We start from the raw sequence: 8,279 nt of genomic DNA on the forward strand, positions 1-8,279 counted from the left end.
TTCCATAATATCTTATTTCCGAAAATACTAGCAGTTCATGATTCTCAAAATCCTTATGATGCTAAAGACGAATATTTTCTATAAGGACCATGATGAGGATTATGATGATCCCATTTCTGGAGATTCCAAAGTTATGGTTTTAATGACATTATGAGATTACTGAGCTAGTTTCGAGATTTTTAATTATATTTGTTGATGTTGACATCATCTTATGATTTTGTTCAAAAGGCATGATTCCTATGTTATGATTCCATATATGTTTCCATAACCTTCTTACTTCCAAAAGTTAGAAGTTCATGATTCTTAAAAGCTTCTTATGATACTAAAGATGAGATGTTTTCTATGATGAACATGATGATGATGATCTTAATTGTAGAAATTCCAAAACTTATGATTTTAATGCTATTATGAGATTATTGAGCTTATTTCATGATTATCTCGATTTTACTCATTGTTGTTGATCTCACCTTATAATAATTGTTCCTTCAAGGTGAGATATAGCGATGATGATTGCTCCATAATATAAATCGGAGGCTACTGACCTTACATCACTCCAATATAGTTGTGGCTTTTGATTGGGCTCTCATGCATGCTTTATATATATGCATGTATTTTCTCACACCGCGCTGCGCTATAGTCTGCCGGGCACGGCACGTAGATGTGCATACCACTGCAGTGGGCATGTTATGATATCGCTCCGGACGCTGGCTAATGATGATAACACCGAGCCTTAATGGTCGGGCATCATACTATATATATGACACCGAGCCTTAATGGCCTGGCATGGTACTATGTATATGTATAAAAATGTTTTTTTTTTTTAAAGGTTAAGCATGCATGACATCCGCCTTAAGAGACATCCATATGTACAAGTTAACTCTCTTATTCCATGTTACCTTTCATATCTATATTATGTTGTTATTCATGCCTTACATACTCAGTACATTATTCGTACTGACGTCCCTTCTTGTGGACGCTGCACTCATGCCCATCAGCGGATTCTTAAGCACTCCATTTACTTCGGAGCTGCAGTCTATTTGGTATTGGTCCTTATGATCATTTGTATTCTATGTAGAGGCTTGTAGACGTGTGTGTACAGTTAGATGTTTTATAGCTCCACCGGTTCATATTGTTGTATAATATATTGGTGGCCTTGTCGGTCTTATTTGAGCTCTTGATACTTTACTGTTAGCCTTGCCGACTTTATGATATACGTTATGTTGTGGCGACCTTATTGGTCCGCATATGTACATATGTCTTTGAATGATCGAATATTCCTATGTTGGGCCTTTTCTGCGTGCAGGTGTTCTTTGAGTTATGGTTTATAATGTTCAAGGTAACGGATAAGTCAGGTGGTTCCCAGGCTACAGGTCAGAGCCCGTCATACTCCTCGTAGGGGTTTGACATATTGCAACCATAGTTTATTTGTGTCTGCTATTTTTTTTTTTTAAAATAAATGATGAAAATATTAGTATGGGTACTTACTTTTCTCATATTGCTTTGTTAAAATATTTATTGATGATGACATAGTGTGAGTAATTTTTATATAATTATTTTGGGTGAAGTTATATTAGTTTGTTATTTTATAAGAAGAAATGTCTTATGAGAAATTAGTAATAAGTCTTATGAGTTATAAAATATTATTTCCCTATCTTACAATTTTTGAAAATGTGGGGGTTAGGCCCTCTTACTAAATTTATGTTGAGAGAATATGTTACGTGATCTTGTTGTTCAAAATGATTTTGAAAATGAGAATTTGTGGAGAAGAAAAAGTACAAGGATAGAAAAATATTTTGGTGAAGATTTTTATACTTATCTTGTTGATAATGATCCTAAAATATATTATGGTGTTATTTCTTCTCTTGGTATATTATTTTGGAGAGAAGCAACTCATGATAAAGTGTCATGATGGATTAATATTTGTTGTAATAAAGGGTACAATAATGCTAAGTGGATCTCAAAATCCATCAATGATTATGTGTTTACCAGTGGCGTACGCAGAATTTTTCATAAGCAGTGTCGATATTTAAAAAAGTAAAAAAATAAATAAATTACTATAATGGCGTCATATCTTAGAAAAATAAATTTAAGCTGAATTACAACTTAAAATATCAATTTAGATAGACTTTAGATAATTTCATAGAATTCAGCTCCAAAAGAAAACGATGAATGTTTTCAAGAAATTTCGACTAGAAATAAAAATGAAAAAAATATATTAAAAGAACTTACATTTGAAAGAGCATCACACAACACCAAAAATTGCAAAGCAACTTTAATCTCCAAAAATTACAAAGTAAAAAAGAAAAATGAGTAAATTTTTCAAAGTTAGAATTTTAGTAGCCGTTTGGCCATAAAAATTATTCACTTTTTTTCGGAAATTTTTTTCACTTTTTTTACTTGTAGGCGTTTGGCCATAAATATTCGGAATACAACTCCGGAGTTGTACTCCGGAATACCAAAAACAAGAAAAACTTATTTTTCAAAAAAATTTCACTTTTTTACACTACATTGCACCAAAAACTACAATTTCAAAAACTATGGCCAAACACAACTCCAACTCCAACTTCAAAAATTTCAAAGAAAGTAAATTTGTTTTTGGTATTTATGACCAAACGGCACCTTAAATTGCTTGAGTAATCCAATTTCACAATATTATTAAATTATTAATTGATGGCTACAATCATATACTCCTTGTAGGTAAAGAGTCGCGGGTTCCAGCTCGGTTTAGATATTGTTTAGGTAAAGAGACAAGTTGGAAAAACATAATAATGTTAAATCTTATACTTAGAATGAAGTTGGCTCAGGCGGATGACTTTCTCTCATTTAAACAAGCGTCAGGGGTTCAAGTCTTTTGGCTTCTTTATTTTTCAAAGTTAAGAGTTTTAAATTGCTTGAGTAATCCAATTTCACAATATTATTAAATTATTTATTGATGGCTGCGATCATATACTCCTTGTAGGTAAAGAGTCGCGGGTTCCAACTCAGTTTAGATATTGTTTAGGTAAAGAGACAAGTTGGAAAAACATAATAATGTTAAATCTTATACTTAGAATGAAGTTGACTCAAGCGGATGGCTTTCTCTCATTTAAACAAGCGTCAAGGGTTCAAGTCTTTTTGGCTTCTTTATTTTTAGAAAGCCACCCCACCCCCGCCACCCCCCCCCCCGCCCAAAAAAAAAAAAAAAACAGAAAATATGTTCAAAAATAGGGTCGAACACATGACCTCAAGCTTGAGGTTGAAGAGCCTCACCAATAAGCTACCGAAGCTATATTGCTAGGCACTGTCATCTCATTATATTTATTATTTCTTCAAAGTATTATTCATATATAAATAAAAAAAGTTCCCGACCAAGGCGTGTCGGATGACAACCCTCAGATACACGTGGGTCCGCCCCTAGTGTTTACCAATTGTGGGAGTGTAATAATATAAAAATCAATCAAGTAAACCATAATGAAATATGAGTTTATAATTTGGAGTTGGCTAGTAATGAGGCTAAGATACTTCTTAGTGAGTATTGAGGTTGAGATAAAACCAACGTTATTGTGGTAGCCAATCAGCATTAGCTGTAGTGAAAAATAAAATTTTCAATGGCAATAAAACAGATCTGGTTGAGACATAAAGTGATAAAACAGTGTTGTTGTGAGATGGAACGAGTTCCGCTCGACGGGTGTCGTCATCGAGAAGCAGAGGGTGGAGCTCAGGGATCAGAGGCGGTTGGTTTACGCTGGGTTCTTCCCGGCCTACTGAGTTTCCATGAATTATGTGATGTCTAAGGTGAATTTGGCCATTTCACAGGACTAAAAGAAACATTGAGGGGAACGAGACTTTTGTCAATCGAGAAGATCAACAATGATGATAACCCAACCTATGTGATTGGAGATCCCATGAATTAGGTTCATATGGGTAATAAATGAATTAGGTTTATATGGGTAATAACAAGTCATTAGTTGATCAAAAGTGCACTATTAAATTATGTCCCTTCCTATGGTGTGTGAATATAGTGCAATACTGCAAGACAAAGTGAGGTTGAGTTAAAACTCTTAATCCAATTAATATTCTTTATAGGTGGTGTATTCTTTCTGTAGAATACACTTGATGATTGGAACTATATGAGTGTAGGGTGGGACCGCTCCTATGAAATTGTGACAGATTTCTAGAGCACTCATGAATACTAGGACACACACACGGCCTCTTAGTGCAAAACCGTGATAACGATAAAAATTGTGCGAGTATAATGTGTTAGAATAAGACCCTAGGCTTATATAAGAGTTATTGGTTCATAGAAGTTTTAAACTTCACCAATTGTTCTGTAAGTTTAATCTTGTTTCATCTAGGTCTGGTTCATAGTCTACGAGACACCAGATTCGATGCATTGTACTCATATGTAAAAACCCAGCAAAACTTCTTATTTTATTTATTTTATTGTATTTGAGATATATGGGGGATTGTTAGAAAAATAATATTTTTTATTTAATATCTAAAAAAAAATGTCTACAATCACAATAGTAAATCTTGAATCTATTTTGAAATAGTCTAATGAGACATTTATTTCCCCTCCTTGAATAGCCATCAATATACCATTATTCCTAATTATTCTAACGTTGGTTTGGTCTTTGTAACAGACCCTTATTTACATTTGTGACAAATCATCTTTAATACCATTTAATCCTCAGCCTCATTATTTACTATAATCTTCTCTAACCGTTGCAAGACTTTTAGTTCATTCCTACGAGATGATTTGTTAACTATATATTCATATCCCTTTCCTTTAGAAGTAGTAGATAGAACAAGAACAATAATTCTTCCTCCTTTCTTTCCTTGTGCTGGATTTTCTCTTTTGGTTAATCTTTATTAGATTCTGGCTCCTAGTTTTGTACTAGAAGAGCTTGTTGAATCTTGGGTGATACACTCATACCGGGTGAAATATCCTTAAGGACAATGTCCTAATTGACATGCCTGAAGCTTTTATACAAGGGTTTGTGATCAAGTATTTTCCGACAACGTTCGTGATGGAGTATTTTCCATAAGATTTTGAACAAATTACTAGTATCCATAGCCACACTTCAAGCAAAGGCCATGATAATTATTCCTCCGTGATCTCTACAAATTCCTCCAATTCCAGCTCTTCCATTTGCATCTCTGCTCCCATCAGTGTTAATCTTCACCCAATTTTCAGGGGGCTTCAACCATTTAACCACAGTACATTCAATTTTGGAAATGAGGCTCATAACCTGTTGATAAATAACTTCCCACCTGGAACTTCATTCAGTATTACCTTTTGCTTTGGAGACAACAAGAACATTTTATCGAATCCTCTATATGTTGTTCTCCTTAGTTAGTTGAGCATCATCAACACATAAATATTCAATTTAGATATACTTTTTTTGTGAGTAATTTTTTTGAACTCAATGAATTTTATGTACACCGTCTTCAGGATAGAAAGATACACAAGAAAAAGAAAGAGGAAAATATAAGGAGAAGGTGGGGGCCCTCTGGATTAAAAAGAGTATTCACTTAGCCATTTACACACCCTTTAAGAAAAATACTAACTCCTAGGCAAAAATATCTAATTTGACTAAACTACCCCTAATTAAATAGGTATTGACATTCGATCACTTAATACTTAATAACCGCAATTTTAGAAGAATAAGAATAATTGTATCTTGATTTGGTAAGTGGTCACTATTTTTGAACTAGAAATAAAAAAAATAAGTGAACATTCTTTTTTATCCTGAGGGAGTAATAAGGAAGAGAAGCAGAAAAAGATAGGAGGAAGAGAATTAACTAAAATATTTTAGTTTTCCAAGCTCTTTAAGTAATAATCTAAATCATTCTACTTTTAATATTTCTAAGCCACAAAATTAAATCTGTTGCGTCAAAGTAAGGTGTCAAGTAGCATTTACAACAAACACTCTTTATTCATTATCGAACGGAAGTTGGTTGAGCTTGAGCCTACCGAAAGCTTAGAAATTTTTCTTCTCAAATAAAATTGACCTAGCAGAGGATAAAAGAAATTTGTCCATTTTTCGAGGTCTCAAAGGGCGTAGAAACGCATTCGAAGTTTTAAATGGAAAAGAGATGTAACTGTTATATCCCGTGTTTTTGTACATTCGGGAAAATTTGGACATAATTGTGACTTGTAAGAATAAGGCAATATTTTGATTTTGGTCAATATGTATGTTGTTGTTCTTGAAAAATATGAATGTGAAATATTGAGGAAGGCCAAGGGCAAAATTGGAATATCGGAAATTGGTCTCGGGAATTACAAATGAGATTATAATGAATTGGGCTTGGAAAAAAAGAGAACAAAGGAGGCCCCAATGCTTAGGGGCGGCCGGCCATGTGCTTGGCCCAAGCCCAAGCATGTGATAATCATGTGCTTCATTAATAAGGGAGCAATTATATATATACACATGATCATCTCTTAAGAAGCTTCAAGAAATTAAAACAAAACCATGGAGAGCCAAGAGAAGGCCTCTCGGCCGAACCCCTCCACAAAAAAAAAAAAAAAAGAATTTCCAAGTCCCTTAGCTTTCATCCAAGAATCTTGTTCTTCTTGAATTCTTAGTAAGTTCAAGACGCTCTTCGACGTGGTATAATCGGTTTAGCGAAAGGACGACGTTTGTGGCAAGTGAAGAATTGAAGAAAAGGTAAGAATTTCATTCTTTTTATATTGTAGAAGAAGTGTATATGTTATAGTGATTAGAATTGAATGAAGATTATGGAATTGCGGTGTGTGTGCATGGCGTGTGTGTGTGTGAGATGTGTGTGTGGCCGTGAGCCATAGTGATAAAGGGGAGAGATGAATTTACTTTTATTCGGCTTGTTAGTTGTGTCGTATGACATTTATGACGTAAGTAAGTCTTAAACGATTCGAATTGGCATTGAAATGGCATGTATGTCATTATGGGAAATTATATGATTTTCACATGATTTTTATATAAGTATGGAAGTAAGATTCTAGATGTGAATTATGATTGTTGTTGATGAATTTGGGAGACGAAAATGTGTTATGAACATTTATGTCGAAGAATGGAGGTTTTGAATGAATTATGATTTCGGTGGGATTTTTGTATGTTTTGCAAATATTTTGTATAATGGTATGGAATACTTCCGAGTTGTGTTGGAACGATTTCGATTAGTAAATGAATATGGAAATGTTGATATTAGCTTGGAATTGTGAAGTTGGAATGGAAGTTGTTGCACTATGTAGAAAAGAAAACTATTAATACTAGAATGAGTTTAAATTGATTCTTAATGACTATTACTGTGGTTATTGGTATTGTTGTTGTGGTTGTTGATAAATTTGGCCGAGTTAAATCTCGGGGATGTTGAATTTATAGGGGAAATGCTGCCGAAATTTCGGCAGACAAATATGGATTTAAGTTTGAATTCATAAAAGCTTGAAACTTATATTTGGCAACTATGACCAAATTGTAGATTTTGGCGAACTTGAGACTTGATTTTGGAGACGTATAGAAGGCGGAAAAGGTATGTAAAGCTATCCCTCTTCTTCTTTTGGCATGTCCTAGACATACTAGGTTGTGACTTGAGCCTCGGGGGCAATTACATTCCCTTTGAAATCAGGTACGATTTTAGGTACTATTCATTCAATGTAATTGAATTATAATTCTTATGTTTTGTTGGAAAGCTATCCGAACATCCAAATTTGCACAAATGTGATAGAATCGTTTGAAATTTACATGGACGACTCCATCGAGTCTAATGTTCGTAATTAATGTCCATACCTCGACTTGACCGAGACGGGCCACTTGCGCCAAGACTTCCTTGGTGTTTTACTTAATCTACCATCGTATGATATGAAAAGGGACTTTTGCTTATGAATCTAGATTCTGTTTGATTTGCTCGTAAGATCTTGAAAGCTCCGTAATGTGAATGATACTAAATTTTCGAACGGCTTATAGTATTTTTCGAAAGTTTGTGAATCTAAAGGCCAACGTCTTTTGTATACTATTCCAGGCAGACTCGATACTTACTTTGAGCCTTTTGATCCTAATGTATGTGTACATGTATCTATTTGTCGAGTCTTGGAATTTAATGGTGTATATGCATATGGTTTCCGCACTACTCTGCTCGTGCCTATTACTATGATATCGTTCGCCGGTTCCCGGGCCGGTTTGTGATCGTGCGCTACATGATAAATTCGGCGGTATCTTTGTGTTTCGGTTCCCGAGACCTCGCCATGGGAGCCGAGTTCCGTTTAATGAGTTATCTTTGTTGATATGGCTTATCGATATGTTTGTTAAGTAGTATGTTTG

This window comes from Lycium ferocissimum, chromosome 3, assembly GCF_029784015.1.
Source record: "Lycium ferocissimum isolate CSIRO_LF1 chromosome 3, AGI_CSIRO_Lferr_CH_V1, whole genome shotgun sequence".
In the NCBI taxonomy this organism is placed as follows: domain Eukaryota; kingdom Viridiplantae; phylum Streptophyta; class Magnoliopsida; order Solanales; family Solanaceae; genus Lycium; species Lycium ferocissimum.